The sequence below is a fragment of the Misgurnus anguillicaudatus genome, chromosome 4 (genome assembly GCF_027580225.2).
Source record: "Misgurnus anguillicaudatus chromosome 4, ASM2758022v2, whole genome shotgun sequence".
Lineage (NCBI taxonomy): Eukaryota > Metazoa > Chordata > Actinopteri > Cypriniformes > Cobitidae > Misgurnus > Misgurnus anguillicaudatus.
Window position 1 is genome coordinate 22,327,617 of NC_073340.2, and position 22,180 is coordinate 22,349,796.

General features: G+C 37.9%; 1 protein-coding gene across 1 annotated transcript in view; it reads left to right on the plus strand.

Moving 5' to 3' along the window:
- Positions 1-2,159: 2,159 nt before the first annotated feature.
- The window catches only part of znf438 (zinc finger protein 438), a 66,122-nt gene continuing 46,101 nt past the window's right edge, over positions 2,160-22,180 (plus strand). Inside the window, exon 1 of the mRNA XM_073866987.1 lies at positions 2,160-2,354. The gene's annotated coding sequence lies outside the window, so the exon portion shown is untranslated. The remainder of the gene's footprint in view (positions 2,355-22,180) is intronic.

The following is a 22,180-nucleotide window of genomic DNA, read 5'->3' on the forward strand; positions in this document are numbered from 1 at the left end:
GCACTGCATAAAAGCTGCAACCTGCTACAAATTCATCCTCTCAAGCCAACTTGTGTTATCATTGTATACACAGAAGAAAATAAAATGAAGTGAAGCATCAATGAATAAAATCCTACTGCCTTTTCCCACTATCTGTTCAACTGCCTTGTGTCACGAATGCGGTGTCAACTCTGTGGGAGCAGAGGATAAACTTCAAAAGACATGTTAAAAAGAGATTTTTTTTACTGGGTTGATGATACATAACTGAAAAGCTGTGTCAGGTGTACTTCTGGGCAGAAATTGAGATTGAAAAACAACTATTTAAGGAAGCTCTCCACCAGAACTTTCACTGTGATATTTTGTGCTTTTCAGAAGAATGTGCCATGAAATCAACCCGAGTGAATAAGAATCCCGTAAGCTTTCGGTTTTATGGTAGACAGCTGATGAACAAGCGGGTCATCACACTTACTGGCCCCTGCGGAGCAATTCTTTGACTCACCTTTTCCCTCACTCTCTGATGGCCATACAGACAAAAACTTTCAAATAGCTCCTGTTACAGAACAGACAACCATAAACCTTTAGAAAAATACCTAATGCAAGTAAGGGAGGAGGGGGGGGGGCTAAAATAAGAGTATCTAATGTGTTTTGCATCAGCACTTCTTTTTTATATTTTATAATCCCTAGTTTTGATCCATGAAATATTATTAAGATTTTGTGCTATAAATGATAAAGATAACAAATGAAACTACAATTACAGTTCAAGTAGAAAGATTGCATGAAATAAAAAAAATGAGGTTTGTCAATGACAGTACAGATTCCATCAAAATGCATTAGACAACAGATTGTATTGCTCATCTAAGTGATTTTGAAGATGTGTACATTAGTTTTGTCTCTGAATGGGATCTGTGATTCCTTATTTTAAATACACATGGATTGACCATTACATCACCACCTCTAGTATTTAAAAAGGAAATGTCTCAGCCAATCCTTTATAAGTTCAATTGTCTAGCTTTGAAATTAGTATGTGGGGCTTTTCTAAATCCTTATTTGTAATTCATTACTTTTTTTTACGTTACAGAACGGTTTATACATTCTAATAGAAAAATGTCCTGAGTAAAAGCCTATTAGGCCTACTTAAAGGGGACATATAATAAAAATCTGACTTTTTCCATGTTTAAGTGCTATGATTGGGTCCCCAGTGCTTCTATCAACCTAGAAAATGTGATAAAGAACAACCCAGTAACTTAGTTTTGATAAACCATTCTCTGCAAGCATGTGAAAAAAAGGGTCATTGAAATTTTGCTCCCTTTGTGATGTCAGAAGGGGAGAATACTGCTCATTAATCTGCACTATCCAACCACGGCACTGCCATTAAGTCCAGATATCAGCTCATTTGCACCTACAAAGTGGCAATTTTAACATGTTATAATAAATGATCTCTGCATTTTGAGCTAGAACTTTGCATATGATTTATTTTACAACTTAAAAAAAATGAAATTTCTGAAATTTGCAGGCAATAAAAATGAACTCTGAAAAGAATTTAGTTATATTGCGTATTGTTACCGGAAATATATTATTTAGGCCTATAAAATGCTGAATCTATTTTGGTTACTGTTTTAGGAACTATGGTTTTAAAACCATATTTTTTCATTTAAGAAATGGTGATGTGCAATGGAACCACAATGAACATGACAAACTATATACAGTGTCGATGTCAGAGCTGTTAAGTGAGACTGATATATCTGCCACATATTCTAGCAAGGATAATTATTATCTTCTTCATTATATAGATGTATAACACTTTCAATATAAAAAACTATTGCTATAGTATTATTGCTTTTGTATAAGCGTGATGTAATCTCCCTTTTAAGCAATAGGAATACTGGCTCACAAATACTTGAAATAATACGTTACACTGACTATACAGTTTCATATAGTAAGCAGTGCTCTGAAAGCTCTATTGGCAAGTGCCATTTTCGCAGTCTCTGATTGGCTACATTTACAGACTCTGTATATGTAGCCAATCATAGACCGCCCTACTGAGCCCTACCATTCGATTTAGAAGGGGTGGCTGCGCAACTATGTCATTGTGAGAAAACAAAGATAGTGTTATTTTTAAACAATTATGCCAAACAACAAGAAACATGAACTTATACACTTAAAAATGCATCTTTTTGGATGAAAAACATTGTTTTTAAAAGAAGAATCGAACAAATCTTCTCCGTAATACCCATCGGTTGCGATACGAGGTCTCGTCCAAAATGGCTGTGGAGAAACAGTTATGAAGATGTGTCGATCTACTCACCAAATTCATCTTTTGCATGCTTCAATTAAGCGGAGAGTCCTCTAACCGAGCTGGAGGACATTTCTGGAAGGTGAGGCAAACGACGTTTCGTTTATTTCCTGGCATGCTTAGGTTTTCGTGCAGAAAAACGGATCCCAGTGGGCTCACCGTGTGTTACGAATTCATCTTCAGCCAATAGAAATGGAAAGAGCGATCATAGGTCGGGGCCTTCGAGGATGTGTTTATTATAAAATAATTAAACACAACATAACTACATAATCAAGGAACTTTACTGCAGAAACGGCAAATGCACGGTCTTGACAATTATGTAAAAATCCGTTGTTGTTTTTTACAATTGGAGAAACATGTCACACTAAAACACATCTGATGTTGTTAAGTTATGTAACAGTAATAACAGTTATAACAAACATATCTTGTATAACTATTAAACCTATAACACCAACACGTTATGCAAAGAAACATGACGTTTCTTTAGGCCTTGCTGAATTCCTTGTAGTCGAATTAAACGCAGAAAAGACGTTTTAGTAGAATTATGTGACGTAAGGTCGTAACGTAAATTTGATAAACCAGTTTACTTTTTATTTTGTAAGTGGGACTTACATTTCTTTTCACTGATCTTATGTTTTGATCACACTTTGTCATAATTCTCACATTCAGGGTTGTCAACAGGTGCTTTTTTGTGTTGACAACTACATGTGGTGTTTTGCAACATTTAAATATGCATATTACATATATTTGCACTATTAACACTAGGTCTAATTTTACAAAAGCTTGTCCTTATAAAAGCCTTTGGTATTTTCACATCATGTTGTAACTTACAGCTTTCAGTCGTGTTATGTGTCACACCCACCTATCATATATCTTATTAATCTGTGTCTACACAAGTGCCAATATAAAATACCAGATCCCCACTGTTGGATTTTGAATATTAAAGTTAGATTTTCTTGGATAGGCTAAAGTTTGTATTGGAAATTCACCCCAGGTATAACAGAGGAACATCCTTTTGTTTATAGTGGCAGGTCTACTGAATAAGTTGCAGTGACAGGAAAATTGTCCAGGGCAGTTTGTGTTAATCTCATATATGCACGCACATAAATTACTGCAGTTTTTAAAGATGAGATGTGGCATAAGTTATGAAGTGAACCGGCTGTACTCTAAGATTCAATTTTTTTAAACATTGGAATTAATTAATATGCAAGGTTTATTATAGCATGTTATGTGTGATTTCAGGTTTAAAAACCTGAGCATTTAGTTGTCAAAGGGAGGTCATGAGATTTGACCCTTGCAGGTTTTTGATCTGTAACCTTTTTTCTTTTTTTAACTTTATGCATTTGAAATGTTCTTGTGACACAAATAATGTAATTTACCACCGATGTCACAATTTTTTTTGTGATTAAATGGCGAATTATGGTAAATATTTTATGCGTAGGCTAGAGTCTGCCTATAGTGCACGTGACGCAATCCTCGTCATCAAAAATGTGCCCGTACTGTCCATGCACCGGCTGATTTTGAAACCCTGCATACATTGATTGTACAGGAAAATGTAGTATGAAGCGAACGTCTGTGTACATGTACGAGTCAAATGAATTATACTTTGCAAGGCTGTGCATTTGACCGTGTGCGTACATTCGTGTAAATAAACAGACTATACTACAGGCTCACACTACAGGATTTTTTAAATCCTGGCTGATTATGAAATCGGGTTGCAGCAAAACACAAAGAGAATCTTGACAGATTTTCTTAAACATGTTTACACTACAAGATTTGAAAATCCAGGGCACATTACTCAATACAAGATCCAAGGAGGGAGTGCTTTATGTTACCCCATTAGGAAGCGAATGTAAATGAATGGAGATTCACATTTATTAAGCGTATTATTTTTAATTGCTAGCTAGTACCCTAGTAGATTTCTACACTCAACGGGTGTGATTTAAACCAAGGCAGTTTCACCACGGCTCTTGTTTTTTAAGCAATGGTTGTGATTTCACAGACACGTTATTCACACGTTAGACAGTTTTTTACACTTCCATTAGCTGTTTCTCCGTCTCCACTGTATAGACCGTTTCAAAAGATGTAAACAACACTGGTCCAGAAGCACTTCCTCGATTTTCTCTTAGATTATTGGGAGAGGAAACTTGGGTAAATTCAGGCCAAATCTCCTGTAGTGTGAGCCCAGCTAATGTGGAATAGCTGGAGATTTGTGACCCTATCTGCAAAAATCCAGGTTGATGTCTCATAATCTAATTTAAAAATAAGTTTGACTTCAATCATTGCTCTCACATGACTTTTAAGATTACACAGATATCAAGGTTACATTTCCTAGAAATGACACGTTCTTAATTTTATGTAGGATGATTTTATGTAAACTTATGAAAACTTTAGCTGGGTTTTCAGAGACTGGGTCAAATTTAAGGAGGTACTAACCACAAATGCTAAATTACAGTGCACCTTATGACATATTGCTTTAAAAATGATTGGAAAGGGTTAAATGCATGAGTTCAGAAATGCCTTTTCTGGTCAAGTAACGTTTTATTCCTCATCAAAATATTTTACTTTAAACTTAAAACTTCTGGAGAGAAATTTAAGGGATCACTAGGAATCTTCAGATGGATACGGTGTAGCTGTTGGCAGTAGAAATTAATTTCTGTGGTGTCAGTGAACACATTCTTTCAGAGATTTTGCAAAAGGTTATTAAACACAACACTGCGCGGACGTGTTGCACCGCAGGGAAGCATGCACACACTCGGAGGATGCTGAGGTTTGTTTTGGCAGTTGTCGTGACGTTGTGTGGTTTAACATGTGGTGGGGGGCGGGAGGGGGGACTCTTTTCATAGCAGAGATGCTTATTTAACATTTCCGGTCAATCAGAACCATGTCAACATCACTGCATGCACAGACTGACCCACACACACAACATTTATCCCATGCACACATAAACCAAGCCAGAACACAGATTGCTATCTTAAACTCTCCTTCAACTTCTTGGTCGCTGACTTTATAGTGATTACTCGCTGGAGCCTGTTCACCTAGCTGCACATTGCTGCAGGAAGGTGTGTGTGTTCAGCAGTACACCGCTTTTCAGGATTATAGATCAAAACGGCAAAAGCACTTTAATTACTGCGATGGTTCCTGAGCATATGCAGAACAAATGTCTTTGTTGTAACAGCACCGTTTCACAACAAGGTGAGAGTTGTGGCCAAAGTAAACATACGAACATGGAGCCTTGCATATTTTATGAGCAATTCATCTCTTTGTTCAAGAGACCCGGTTTGCTGTAATCGCGCTGTCAGGATTCAAAATTTCCACCATTATCTTACATGTGCAGAATTTAAAGATGTCATGCGGCGGTGTGTGGCGAAACCTTATGCTTTTCTGTTTATTTTACAGAGAGATGCTATGGAGTGCTTTCAAATGTTCGTTCACAATGCATTTTTTCTTTTTTAGTAGTTTCAAACACATGTGCACAAACTTGACCCTTTTCTCTACACCTGAAAAAACGTAGTGTTTTTACCTAACATTTTTATATTTCACTTTCAAGTTTGTTTGATGAGTTTAGAATTGAAACTATTTGCTAACTGGTTTATATCATAGTACCTGCATCCGAAATTGCAACAGTATGAACTGAAATTGATGAAGTACCTACTTCTTGATTATTGATGCAGGATGTACTTAACGCTTTGATAGATTTACATGCCATTCCCTTAGCCTTGTGGAAGGGCAAAGTCTTGGCAAGTTCAGTAGATTGTCCAGGTATATTAAGCCTTTATTGTAAATGAATATTGTATATTTGGACATACTGCTTGTACCGTTGTACGGCTGTACATTATATAAATTTAGCATCAACATCACAGTGTTTGCATTCGAAATACTCACATCGCACATCCCTGGTAGCCCTTCGGGCAGGTACTCCACTTTGGTAACAAAATTGTTTGGTTAATCGTGCACTGACCGGCTTGCAGAGGTGGGTTCACTTGGGCTCAGTTGCAAAACGTGGAGTGTGATCGCAAATCACGCCAAAGTGCAATTCAAAAGGAGAAACGTCAATTGCGTGTCCACTCACCTTTATATGTCTTAATTAAAACTTCTGATGCAAGCAGCAGGGTTACATGAATGTCTGTGCTGAACACACAACAGATCAACTAAGCAATATGATGGCATGTGAGAGGACGACGGTCAACATGCACCAAACAACTTGAAAAAAATTGCATCCTAATGACGAAAGCATGCTTGGGCTCGGATCTGTCAAAGTACAGTTTGAGTGTGTGTCCGGGAGTAGGGCACTGTTTGGTTGGGTTAGCCCTAATATGAATGTGCCCATAAAAAGGTCCTATTTAGAGCATTGTTCCATGTAGGTACCGTTATGTAGCTTTGAAGTACCAGTATGTACCTGAGGTACTAATATGCACCCTTTTTTTTAAAGGGTACAGCCCGAGTAACAGCTTTGACTAAGCAGATGTTTTCAGCACAGAGTGACCAGTCTGCTGCTTACACCAAAATGTCCCTGCAGTTAAAGCTCACCGTAGTGTACCAAGAAAATAACAACACCTTGAACAAGAAAAATGCATCAAAATGTGAAATTATGAATGTCATAAGTAACATTGGACTCAGTCCGGAGTGGCTGTGGTAATGGACTGGTGAGCATTTCATTTGCTGCTACATTGTAGTTTTTATGAGCGTGTATTAAGCTTTGAGAAAACCTTTCGTTGTCAATATTTGCTATAGGTTGCTTTTATATTGGGGCTTTTGGTACAGACTCCAGGCTGTAGGATGTCAGTTTTTGGTTTGTTTTGATGCTTTGAACGCAGGTGTCTGGTAGACAAAAGTGAAGCATCCATGTTTGCTTGATAAGGTGGTTTAGTGTACAGTTCCATAAAGCATTCCATCCGATCATGCACAAGATGCAAACTAGTATGACGTTGCATCTGGTTAGGACAGTGTTGGTGAGTTGTTGCAACATTGGTACTGTTTAAGACTCACTATGCAGTTATTTTACGTTAATATAACAGCTTCAAAGTTATTTCGGTGGTAAACAAAGTCATAGTAGGGCGAATCATCCTCCTGTTAAAGCTTGGGGAGGACGCTGCTAGAAAAACCAGCAATGCAAGCTTGAGAGGAGCGACCCTGACAAATCTTGCGAGAATCATGACTTGCTTTACGGCAACAACGTCACACACGTTAGGCATGTTCGACCGCTAGAACTGACAGACTCTGATCATTCTCACAGTACTTTGATGTCATCCGGCTGTCGGTTCTTGCAGCGCCCCATGAACAAGCCTTTAAACAACAGTTGTAAGTGCAAATTTGAGACGTGATGCTCAACGATGGAAAAGTTAAGAAAGCGCGTTCGGACTCTAGGGGACGCTGTTTGACAAAAACGCCGAAAATGCATAGAGCGCCTTTAAAATAAATCACTATGTCTTAAGCCCTTTTCACACAGAGATACAGAAAATGCATCCGGGATTTGTCCCAAATGATTTTCCAGAATCTGTGCGTGCATTCACACACATACCGTAAGCAACATTTCTTGTCGCGAATCTGCGTTTAAATCTCTGTCAAAGAGCTGAACCATAACTTCTGGGACTTCTGAGATAACACGCACGTTCTCACTAAGCACCCCCCTTGCGGCATTATTTATGCGTCTTGTTTACACAGAATGCTTTCCGTAAATGTTCCAGCAATGTTACTAGGTCTTGACGGGAGCGATCCCAGAACATTTACGGGACATGTTTGTGTTCACACAGAAGCCTCTCTGCCAAATCTTCTGGGACCAAAGTGCTGTATGAATGGGGTTTTACAGAAGTAAACCTTATATAAAGTCTTGACAGAACAATGTTGTTGTCAATAAAATGACTATTTTATCATAAATTACATATGGATTTAGATATGAAAAATATGATGCATTTTGCAAAATAATAATTACTTTTTTAATTTTTACAATTATTATTATTATTATTATTCATTGCAGTGTAAAGGCCTGGGTATTGTTCACTTTTTACACATATGCCTGGGTCAACATACAGTGCATGTGACGCAAATTTCATCATCAGAATAGTACGCGAGTACTTTACACTGCAGATTTTTGTACACGCAGGTCGCATATCCGCATTTAAATTTTTTTGCAATCATTTGTTTATCCACAAGGTTATTCACAGGGTAGTCAATAAAAAACGCATAAACACAACAAATGGGAACGCATACAAGCTACATCAACAGAGGCCATATGTAAAAGATTGTTCATACCAATACCCCTTTAGAACTACTTAACTGCTCCATACAGACCCCTGTAGGACAGGACAGGTATTGCATACATCCACTGCCTATGCACATGTTCGAGTCATATGAAGTAAGCTTTGCGAGGCTGTGCGTTCAAGCGTGTGAATATACTATACTTAACCAGCAGATAAACAGCCAGAACTGTGTTGGCGCTCTTGAGAAGCCTTGTAGGAAATCTGTATTTAGGGGTTCCACAAACGTGCGTTATATACAAAAATATTGCTACAATGTTGTGACCTCTTTCCAGCTGAAATCAGGACTGCTTGCTTAAGATCGACAAGCTTTTGCCAGAAAGGAAGTGCTGTTTAGTTTATTGGTGCTTTCAGTATTACCCTACTGAATGAAAGGAAACAGCGAAATACCATAATGACAGATCCCTCTGGTATTCCTTGTCCATGTCAGGATCTCTGTTCTACATAATTTCAATCTGCAATTAATTAGATGAAATGTAAGCTTGGTTTCCAAACAACTCCTCAACTTTTTGGACACGAGACATTCGCTACACCTCTTCCCTTCTCTTGCATTTGTAAGGGTGATGATTTTGCTGCCCTTCCCCTTTTTGTTTTTCTTCTGTAGTCACGGCCCCTCTTCCTTGACTCGCCATCTCACTCATTTCTTCCTGACGTCCACCTGAGGAGGTGACTGTTGTGTGACTCAGCTGTTCCTTGTGTGGTTATGTGGTGGAGTGAGTCTCATCTCAAGCTTTTCCTTGAATTTAAGCTCAAACCACAGATGGCTTTGCAAGCTTTTACTGCAAGCCCATGTGAAGTCATAAACACACTGCATAGCCAAAAGTATGTGGAGACCTTCTTCTAATGAACAAGGTTGGGTGTCAACAAAGTTTCGGCTTAATCATCTAAAATCTCGTTTTCTGTTTATAAAATTGTAAAACATGACTTTTAAAGAAGAAGATTTTTCTAACTGTGTTTTTTTACAGACAGCTAGCTTAGCAGCTTGCTTTGGCTTTATAGGACAACTATGCCTTAATGTATCTCATTAAACTGTAATTAGCTCACCTAAGCAGTTAATTCAATAAAGTTTGGCTCCGAATTGTCTGCACCAAACCTCAGTTATTTCTTCAGGCACCTCTCAGTGCCCTGTAATAGAGAGCTGACTTTCTGTGGTCAGTCATTTGGCTCAGAGATGCGTAGTCCTCGTCATTTAAAGGAATACCACATATAAAAAATAATCTTTGTTATTTACTCACCACCATGTCATCCCAAAAGTATATACTTTCATTTCTTCAGTTTCAGTTTATATAAAAATGCTGTTATCTTCTTTTATGGTGAAGCTCTAAAAAGTGCATACATGCATCATTAACTCTTTTCCCGCCGCGTTTAAAAAAAAAATTGCCAGCCACCACCAGCATTTTTTATGATTTTCAAAAAAGTTTAACTCTTTCCAGAAAATGTTCTTTTTTAAACATACAATATATCAGATGAAAGAACAGACCCTCTGCTTTTGTACAAAAAGATAAGTTAATTGCGTTCCAGATAATTGTGTTTTTGTAAAGAACTTTTGATAGAGATCACATTCAGAGCAATCCTCAAAACATACACAGAGTTTGAACTGTTTGCCCTAAGGGGATACTTTCGGGTTTTATAAGTTGGGTAAGAACACCACCTGGTGGTTGAGAGCAGAATACAGATTGCAGGAAAAACTCGTCATTGGCAGGGAAGCATTTTCTCAAAAAGGGATAGTTTACCCAAAAATGAAAAATCTGTTATCATTTACTCCCTCTCATGTTGTTACAGACCCGCATAAATTTCTTTGTTCTGGTGAACACAAAGGAAGATATTTTGAGAAATGTTTGTAACCAAACTGTTTGTGGACCCCATTCACTTCCATAGTAGGAAAAAATACTATGGAATAAATGGGGTCCATGAACGGAAAGAGTTAAATAAATTCAAATGACTCCTCCAGTGGATTATTAAAAGTCTGTTGAAGTGACATGTTATGTTTGTGAGAGAAAACAATATTTCAGCTTATTTAGTGATCAATGTGATCAATCCATGAAAATATAAATTGAAAAATTTAAATATGGCACTGGCAGCAACTTCGAATCTCATTGGTTTATATGACAGCTAGCTAAGAGGCACGCAAGAAGCAATACGATTAAAAAATGTAGATGTGCCACCATAATTAAATTTATCAAGCTGATCTTTGTTTCCATGGACACGCAAGATATTGAATTATTAGAGAATTTTTATATTTGGGTGAACTATTCCTTTAATGGTTGTGGAATGTTGTCCTTCTCTCCAAAGGCAGATCTCTTTAAACCATGGTCCACCCTTTACACATTAAATTGATTGATTGAAGACATCAGCGTGTGCTGGTAGATTACTAACCTGCTGCGGTAGATATGTGTGTGTACGAGAGATTTTTGAGATGACCTGTGGGACGAGGGTGTGGCCATGATGCAAAAAGATTGTGTTTCTCTAAGTTGAAGCTAACGTTACATAAACACATGATGTTATGGCCTCAGAGGAACCCAATAGGGTTATGAGTATATGCATGTGTCAAAGAGAAAGACGATATTGGGTTTCGAGTTTCAGACAGTGAACGAGGAGAATGTGATGAAGATGTGTGCACCTTAATTCATCATATGCAGGCCCAAACTGAATTGGTGCCAGAAGAATGGTTTGAATATTATTCAAATACTTAAGAATATCTTACTATTTGTATTTCTAGGCATGTTTTACAAAACATATGGGGTTATTTAATCATGGTTTTAGCTACTAATATGAGTGTAGTATTGCTCAGAACTTTATTATGTTAAAAATCTATTTGCAGAATTTCAAAAATTTTTGACCCAAAGGATAAGAAATGTGAGCATAATCAGTCTGGGTTTAATTATACGTTTTACCCTTTATACAAGTATATATAGTCTACAAGCTTAATCAGACTTTTTACCTTGATAAAGGTCATAAATGGTTTGGCCAAAATCTGATTTTTTTCTTTCAAATTTTCGTTCCATTGACTTAACGTATTTTTCGGTCTATAAGCCGCGTCTGCTATTGTTTAGTTGAATAACTTGCCTTTCCAGATTAAATGTCTGTTCTTCGTCTTGGGTTTTGTGAAATAATTTTCTATATAAATGCGACGTATAGTCCACTGTGACTTATATATGTTATATGTTACTTAATGAGGCATTTTTGAATGATACGGCTTATACTCCGGTGCGGCTTATAGTCCGGAAAGAAAGTACGGTACATTCTTATACATGCAAATTCGAATTCGTATCACGTGAAGGCAGGTGACCAATAGATATTCGATACGTCAAATCGTGACTAGAGCCCGACCGATATGCGTTTTTTGGGGCCGATACAGATATTAGGGAGTAAAAAAAGACCGATAACGATATACAGTGGGGCAAAAAAGTATTTAGTCAGCCACCAATTGTTCAAGCTCTCACACTCAAAAAGACGAGAGAGGCCTGCAACCTCCGTCAAAGGTACACGTCAACTACGAGAGACAAAATGAGAAAAAAAATCCAGAAAACCACACCGTCCGACTTCCTCAAGAATCCACTTGCAAATTATGGTGAAAAATAAGTATTTGGTCAATAACAAAAGTTTATGTCAATACTTTGTTATATACCCTTCGTTGGCAATGACAGAGATCAAACGTTTTCTGTAAGTCTCCACAAGGTTTTTACACACTGTTGCTGGTAGTTTGGCCCATTCCTCCATGCAGATCCCCTCTAGAGCAGTGATGTTTTAGGGCTGTCGCTGGGCAACTCAGATTTTCAACTCCCTCCAAGGATTTTCTATGGGGTTGAGATCTGGAGACTGGCTAGGCCACTCCAGGACCTTGAAATTATTCTTACGAAACCACTCCTTCTTTGCCCGGGCGGTATGTTTGGGATCACTGCCATACTGAAAGACCCAGCCACGTTTCATCTTCAATGCCCTTGCTGACGAAAAGAGGTTTTGAGTCAAAATCTCACGATACATGGACCCATTCATTCTTTCCTTAACTCGGATCAGTCGTCCTGGTCCCTTTGCAGAGAAACAGCCCCAAAGCATGAGGTTTCCACCCCCATGCTTCACAGTAGGTATGGAGTTCTTTGGATGCAACTCAGCATCTTTCTCCTCCAAACACAAGAAGTTGAGTTTCTACCAAAAAGTTATGTTTTGGTTTCATCTGACCATATGACATTCTCCCACTCTTCTTCTGGATCATCCAAATGCTCTCTAGCAAACTTCAGACGGGTCCGGAGATGTACTGGCTTAAGCAGGTGGACACATCTGGCACTGCAGGAATTGAGTCCCTTGCTGCATAGTGTGTTACTGATGGTAGCCTTTGTTACTTTGGTACCAACTCTCTGCAGGTTATTCACTAGGTACCCCCATGTGGTTTTGGGATTTTTGCTCACCATTCTGGTGCTAATTTTTACCCTACGGGATTAGATCTTGCGTGGAGCCCCAGATCGAGGGAGATTATCAGTATTCTTGTATGTCTTCCATTTTCTAATAATTGCTCTCACAATTGATTTCTTCACACCAAGCTGCTTACCTATTGCAGATTCAGTCTTCCCAGCCTGGTGCAGATCTACAATTTTGTTTCTGGTGTCCTTTGACAGCTCTTTGGTCTTGGCCATAGTTGAGTTTGCATTCTGACTGTTTTAGGTTGTGGACAGGTGTCTTTTATACTGCTAACAAGTTCAAACAGGTGCCATTAATACAGGTAACAAGTGGAGGACAGAGGATCCTCTTAAAGAAAAAGTTACAGGTCTGTGAGAGAAAGAAATCTTGCTTTTTTGTTATTGACCAAATACTTATTTTCCACCATAAATTGCAAATAAATTCTTAAAAAATCAGACAATGTGATTTTTTTGATTTTTTTCCTCATTTTGTCTCTCATAGTTGAAGTGTACCTATGATGAAAATTACAGGCCCCTCTCATCTTTTTAAGTGGGAGAACTTGCACAATTGGTGGTTGACTAAATACTTTTTTGCCCCACTGTATCGGCCGATATTCTTTATGTGTATATTATAGTTCAGTATATACTACAGTATATTATACTAAAGTACTGCACATAGAATACACTATTTACTTTAACATAATATACTGTATATGAATAAATACAATGCAATGCAATGATCACTCACATATGTGGTGATCACTCACAAATGTGGTGATCCAACACTTATATTGATGTGACAAAGATATGTACTATAGGCAAGAAGTTAACAATAAACTTTATTATCCAAAATTAGTTGGATATCAGTGCACTAAACAGTAAACTTGACTTATTATAAATAACTTTAAAACACAAAGAGAACAAAATACATAAAACTTGCATCATTTGCAGTTTTGACGAGAACGTTATAAAGAGAAACTTATGAAGTCATTGATTAATATTAGCTTTACAGTAAGTTGTGTTCTTCACAAATTAGTTAACGTTAGCCACTCACAGTTACGAAGACAATGCTTGACGGAGCACATACTAATGTACACTATGTTTAATGTTGTGCACAACGTTTTTATAACACAAACCCAGGGTTCCGTGCAAACTTTAGACTTTTATAAAAATAAAGCGTCTTCGCTCCGCCTCTTTTATTTAGCAAGGGTGTAGAGTTACGCGAGCTTATTGAATCAATTGCTCTGAAATGAGCATGTTACCTAACAACACAAGCAGCAGTAATCTCATATAGTGATATATAAGTGCACGGCTGCGCGTAGTTTAAACGTGTCATTTCTCCGTCTCGCGTCATTTCTCCCGCTTGCGTTTTAACTCGCAAGTCGACAAAGAGACGGATTAAAAACACCAAATGTAAGCGGGAATGCGTCTCTCTTGTCCATTTATAATCCAATCGACCAAAGCGCGTCTTAATACCAGGTGTAACAATGTTGTGAAGAAGACACTGCGTGACTGCTTCCATGCCACCTGAACTGAGAGACTGACTGACTGAACTGAAGTGAAGGGGGTGGGGGATTGGCTGGTGTCACTACAGTGAGTGATCTGGGTCGCCATTAGCAACCAGTATGGCGCACTCTGCTGGACAAACAAGTACTTACATCTTTCAAATGCATTTAATGTGTTCTGTAACAAACGTTCATATCGGCGCATATCTGCGGCTTATATGCCGATACAGATATATCTGCAACATGCTCATATGGGTCGATAAAATCGGCAAAACGATAAAACGGTCAGGCTCTAATCGTGGCTTTTTCAGGTGAAAATAGCAATATTGCAAAATCCTATTTTTTGCACTAATAATTAAAGCAACCATATAACGCTGAATGCACATTAAAGTATGCACAATTACAAAAATCTGCACAATTACAGAAATTAAACAAAGCTGTGTCGCATGATGTGATGTTTGTAAGTTCTATTGTCTCCCGCTGATTGACGGGTGGGCAGGGTTTTCTGGGGGAAGTGCCCATAAAAAGAAGTGATATAGAAACCACTGAAACGTCAGCTGGACCCATAATTGAAAAAACTTTCCGAAACTTGTACGAACCCTGGTGAAGTGCATTCGGCGCACAAATACTCTGTAACACGTCCAACTGCTTTTTTGACACGTTGCCAAGTTTAGCATGAGAAAACAACTCTATAACTGTGTTAATAAGTCAGAATTTATGAAATGCCATTGAACCACCTCTTTAAAACTTTTTCATATAGACCCTTTCTAATTTACATATCATTGCTTGCAGCTGAAGCCATACACACAATTAAACAAGCAATACTCAGACAAGCAATACTCATTAATAAAGCCAGAATATCAGCAGAAATCATGTTGTCAAGTTATGTAAAGATAAGAGAATGTCATACCAAGAAGATAATGTAGGAGGAAGGTAATGTTGTGATGAAAGTTCCTGCAAGATAACTGCATGTACCGCACTAATGAGAGTGTACTACTGTACTGGCTAAGCTAATTGTGTCAGAAGATGAGATTTCCGAGCCTGAGGGGGTACCCAGTTACAGACCAAACAACACAGAGACCTGATTTTGTTTGTGTACCGTTTGCAGATAGAACTGTCTCTTGCCCTCTGGTGAAATACAGTTTACTGTGCTGAATTCAGCATGTGTGAGGAATTGTTGCAGTATGCAGTACGTAAAGTGCTGACTACAACTACTTACTATTTGCAGTGATTTGCCAAGCTTTAGATCCTGCACATTAGCCCATTCTGCAATGATTAAAAGCACTTATTTAATAGCGGTTCATTTTGAATTACTTTGGCCTATCGCTCATATTTAAACATTTTGCTGTTCTAGTTGTCTTAAAAGCTGGAGCGTTTAAATTGTGTTGAATAAAGCACCTCATTATATAGATAATGAAAACGAGTTCATTACCATCTATAATGATGACTTTAAATGGTGCATGTAATGTAAAGCAAAATAATGCAGCCAATGTTACTATAGGCATAAACAAGTGCTGTGCAATAGAAAGACTGTAGCTGGGTCAGTGGCAAGATGAGAAATTCTAAAATCTTTTTAATAAACTTGTTTTAAAAGCATGGATTAGGTTTATTTTAATGCACATAGTGTATTTATGTTAATGTTATGCAATAAAAATACATTTGCATAATTTTTATGAAAGTTAAAACTGAATGGACCTGAAAATGTCAAATGGTCTAACCTCCAATTGTGACAAAGAATCAGAAAAATTAAATATATTATCCACCTTGATGGCATGTAAGCGTAATCATAAAAAATCTTTATTTTTAATAGTTATTTCTGAATGTAAATTTGAATGCGTTTTTGTAATATTTTTCCTGACATATACTGAAAACAGCTCTGATTTCTAAATAATCTTTGACAAATGATGTAAAAAATGTATGTTTAAAAATCATATTACACTAAACTAGATGATTATATTTTATTCCACATTTTTTATGAATATATGTATATTTTAATTTAAAAAAATACTATTTACACCAGTTGACCGGTTAAACCACATTGACATTTTGGCAATATCCCCAAATATTCTTTCAAAATGAAATAAAACCGGAAATTTTAGACTTGGTCCTCAAAAGAGAGAACGTATGCAAGAAATATGCAGATTTATTTTTAAATTTTAACCCTTTTACATTTAATTGAATCATAGGGACACAAAATAATTAACGTCACGTCATTGACCCAGCTGCGTTTGTATTACCCAAAGCGCCCAATGGAAACGCAGCAATTTCAAATAAACTCCCATATATCGCAAACAGTTTTCAGGCGCTTCAAAAAAAAATATATTGCAAAACTGCAATGGAAAGTTTTTTTGCATTTTCAGGTCACCAAACGTGCATAAAAGTCACATGATCATTCTTTAAATATGGTGCGTATGTTTGATCTGAGGACAAGACAGAGGAGGTGTGGTCGACTTCATGCGGCGTCACAAGATCTGGCAAAGGCATGACATCAAAATACCTCAATAACGATTCGGTAGTAGGGTTGTGCCGATAGACGATAGTATCGTGTATCAACGATCTTCAGACATATCGCCAATGGCAGGCTTTCATGGCGATAGGTCATGACGATAGTTGGCGAATGGTTATTATTATTATTATTATTATTATCATCATAGTTTTATATTAACACCCAAAATGCATGCTTTTCTTCACATGAGGGTTTGTGGGCTTCACTTTACGCAGAGAGCTTGTAAAAAGAGAATTCCTTCTTGCACGTACCTGCACTTAATGAGCGCGTCTTGGTCTTAATGCTCTGTCCGAATTCAGATCACTAGGTATTAATCCTGTTTATAATATGCATTTCAAGGAGTTGTAGCAACACGTCCCTCGTGTTTAATATTGTGTTTAAAATATGATCGCTTTCCGCTGGACCAATGCGTTTAAAAAGGCACCTCATGAGAGCACCACTGCTTGACACGTGTAGTCTTCTGCAACAGCACTAAATAAATGCATTGAATTGTTTGTATGTGCGCGCACGTGTGTGTGCGTGCGCAGATGCATGTTTTTACAGTTGATAAGTAATCATGATAGGGTTTTAATGACGCGCTCGCATTAATGGCATCAGGTTTAAGAAGGTTGCGTTCATGACGGTGTTGCTCTTGGGTTTTTTTGTCCACCCATCAAGTGACTTGTTATAATGAGTAAAAAATTAACAAATAAAAAAATGAGTAAACTACTGCCCCACCCCCCGATAATATTGTGTATCGCCGATCTCACAGGCTGACGATTAGGGCTGGAACGACGCGTCGACGTAGTCGATTACGTAATTACGTCGATTTGCCGGAAATGCGTCGATGCGTCGCATTGTTTACGTTTTCAAATGAAGGCGGCTTCAGCTCCGACCGGATAATACAAGTGTTATACCAAACAGCCAGAACGTGATCAAAAGCGTGGGAATACTTTAAGCAGAGACCAAATAAAACACATACTGTGTAAAACTGAAATGGCATACCACAGCAGCGCAACATCTGTGCATGATCATCTTAAAAGAAAACAACCTGGAGCTCTCCGACCTCAGAATGACGCGACGGCAGCGTAAGTATTTGAATTTTTACAGTAAGTTTTTATACAACAATAGAATCAATGCAGGCATATATGGTGCTTAATACAGCTGTGTTTACATCTTAGTTTAATACGAGCTGCGAGACGCCTGACAGACACGACATTGCATCGCGTCTGGGCTAGGGTTGTGCCGATAGACGATAGTATCGTGTATCGACGATCTTCAGACATATCGTCAATGGCAGGCTTTCATGGCGATAGTCAAGACGATAGTTGGCGAATGGTTATTATTATTATTATCATCATAGTTTTATATTAACACCGACAATGCATGCTTTTCCTCACATGAGGGTTTGTGGGCTTCACTTTAAGCGGAGAGCTTGTAAATAGAGAATTCCTTCTTGCACGTACCTGCACTTAATGCGTGCGTCTTGGTCTCCTCCTACCACTAAATCCAGCGCGCCGCGTCATGAGCAGCTGCGCTTCTCTCTGTCTCACGTGCACCCGCTCTCGCGTCTGTCCGCAGTCTAAACATAAACTAAAGTAGTAATCCTTATTTGTTCAGTTTAATGCGTTTCATGCGAGCTGATGCAAACTTTACTTTTTGTTTAAAATATGACCCGCTGCATATTAGCGCCTCTCTCTCACTCTCGCGTACGTGCAGAAAGCTGCGCTCTGTCCGAAGTCAGATCACTAGATATTAATCCTGTTTATGATAGGCATTTGATGAGTTGTAGCAACACGTCCCTCGTGTTTAATATATGATTGTGTTTAAAATATGATCGCGTTCCGCTGGACCAATGTGTTTAAAAAGGCACCTCATGAGAGCATCACTGCTTGACACGTGTAGTCTTCTGCAACAGCACTAAATAAATGCATTGAATAGTTTGTATGTGCGCGCACGTGTGTGTGCGTGCGCAGATGCATGTTTTTACAGTTATTAAGTAATCATGATAGGGTTTTAATAACGTGCTCGCTTTAATGGCATCAGTTTTAAGAAGGTTGCAGTCATGACGGTGTAACGGTCTTGTTTTTTTTGTCCACCCATCAAGTGACTTGTTATAATGAGTAAAAATTAACAAATAAAAAAAAAAGAGTAAACTACTGCCACGCCCCCCCGATAATATCGTGTATCGCCGATCTCACAGGCTGACGATAGGACGATCTAAAAATAGGGCATATCGCCCAACACTAGTCTGGGCAGTATGTTGAAACAGTAAATAAAGAGCGGGACATGTTTAACTTTTTATATTAAGAAGTTATGAAATAATAAGTTACTGTGTTACACTGAGATAGGCATGTGCCCGCGTGCACTGAAAGCCAGCTGGCAGCGCGGAGTTCCCATAGCTTATTTTTTTTGCTATGTGCGCAGATATTATAAAAGCTTGTCTCGTTAGGTATTCCTGACATGCGTTTATTTAAAGTAACAGCAGCGTAAACGCCGTTTATAAAATATTAGAAGATCATGCTAACTAAATTTGTATTTACCCGAGACTTAAAGGCGGAGTCCATGATGTTTGAAAGCCAATGTTGATATTTGAAATCACCTAAACAAACACGCCCCTACCCCAATAGAATCTGGACCTTCTGTTGATAGACCCGCCCCACACATACGTAACCCGGCATTTGATTTGATTTTATTGGCTATAAGTGTGTTTTGGTAGTCGGCCCGTCTCCTTTTCCAACGCGTTTTTCAAACATCGTGGACTCCGCCTTTAAGAAAAGTTAAATGTTAAAGTTGATGCTAAATGAGAATGCAGTAACGTTACTACTGATAGTAATAATATTAACAGTAATAATATAATGGTTACATTTTATTATAAGGGTTCATGAATCACAATGAACTTATTGTTACTTCAGTCTGAACTAATGCTGAGTAAATGCATGTACTAATCATAAACTAATGAAGAGTCATCATTAAGTACAACATGACATGTTTTTTAGTTAATGTATTAATAAACAATGATTTCATGTGAGTCATTTTGTAGTTAATGATGACTCTTCATTAGTTTATGATTAGCACTAGGGCTGGAACAATAAAGAGCGGGACATGTTTTTATATTAATAAGGAGTTATTATTCAGTTTGATTTATTTTTATTTTACTTCTTTAATATTAATATATTTTATTTGTTTAAGGTGAATAATGCCCCTTTTGCACTGTTTATGTTAGGCTGAATTAATGTTGGACTTGTTTTTATGTGATTTGTTATATTTTCCTTGGCACTGGCACTGTTTGTGTATTTGTTTAATTGAGAAAATGCTTCAATAAAATGTTGGCATTAATAGCAGATGTTACATTTATTATTTGTAAAAAAATCTTTAGACTATTCGATTAATCGAAAAAAATAATCGATAGACTAATCGGTTGAAAAAATAGTCGAAATTTGCAGCTCTACTGACGATAGGACGATCTGAAAATAGGGCATATCGCCCAACACTATTCGGTAGTTGACTGTTCTGTGTGCTTTTGACTTGCTCTCACTGTATTTTAATGTTATCTGTATGCCAGTCTGCATGGCGCCATATGAAGTTGAACACACCCATGGTTTTTGGAATGACTTACCATGAGAGAACAAAATTACGTTTTAGATGCATTACATCGCATAACAATCGAAACATTTCGTAAAAGGTTTTTTTGTTGACATTTACAAAAACAGTAAAGTTTTGAGCAATTTTTGAATGGAAACAAACGCGACTTATGATGATGTTGACTACAACCAGATTTTGTTTATAAGAGTTTGTGCATAATGTGTACAATGTGAGCCTAAAATTGATTATCCATGATATCAAATGCAACGGAGCAAAACTGTGTCGGATGGATGAATGCTGGAAAATTCCTTCAATGTTGAGCACATCTTTCCCGCTTCTTATGGAAGCTTAGACTGCAGCTTGTTTAGAGGCAACCTGACTTTTGTAATGAGGACATTTACGTCGCTCTGCATCAGACACATGGATGGATAAACCACAGGCTTGCTTTCTGTTTGAACGCTCTCCGCCAGCTACATTACATTATTAAATAGTCTTACCTACCTCTGTTCTCTTTAAATGTTCACATGGAAATTAGTGTTGGGCGATATGCCCCATTTTGAGATCATCCTATTGTCAGCTTGTGAGATCGCCAATACATGATAGTATCAGGGGGCGGGGCAGTAGTTTACTAATTTATTTATTTGTTCATTTTTACTTATTTATGACTTCACTTGATTGGTGGACAAAAAAGAAGCAATGGCAACACTGTTATTACTGCAACCTTCTTAAAACTTATGCGATTAATCCATGTGCATCATTAATTCCAGGCGCTCTAAAATTTCTTCCGTGCCAGGGAGTAGGAACAACAAATTCGTAGGTTTTAACCCTATGCACGCCTAACAACCTCTCTAGTGCAAGAAATGTCAGAGCTGCGTGTATTACACGTTCAGGTGCTAGAAGGAGTCCATGCCGCGTGTATTCAGGTCAGAGCAATAGTCCAAGACGCGCGCATTAATTAATTAAATGTGTACTATTTGATACACCTTATGGTCAAAAAGTTTTAAGCTGTTTTTAGCAAAGCACAATAAGTTTTTAGTATAGCTGATTGAAAAATTTATTTGAAATAGTCATATGGTCTGACAAACAAAATTTTTGTGCAAGCAGCATTTAAATATTTTTAAAAAATCATTATTTTAGTAGATGTTTCACCATTAAGGGCTCGTTATAGTCGCGCGTAGGTCCTACGGCGTAGCAGCGACGGCGTAGGTTCCGCGTCGGTTTTCATTTTTACTTTTGCGTCGTCGTCCGCGTCGACGTGCAAACACACGCGCGACCGCTGGTAGGCAGTATCCACGCGTGTAACCACAGTAGCAGCACAAACGTGAAAGAAGAAGAAGCTTAGAAAGTTAACCCACAAACGAAGAAGAAACAGCAACTTGTTGTGTATAATTTGAGAAGACCAGCAATGATGGAAGTAAATAAACAGCGACTTTTTGAGTTAAATCACTCCTCAACTTGGCTCATCTTTGTTTTCACCGTCACAAACGGAAATGCCTATGACGCAGTTTTTTTTACCTGACGGGAGGGGTTCTGGTGGACCAATTGTTAAATTTTGTTAAATTTTTTGTGAGGTGCGCGTCAGGCTACGCAGAGCTACGCACAGGCTACGGATAGCCTACGCCGTAGCTACAGCGTAGAACCTACGCACGACTATAAATCGCCCTTTACTACTATTTAATTTT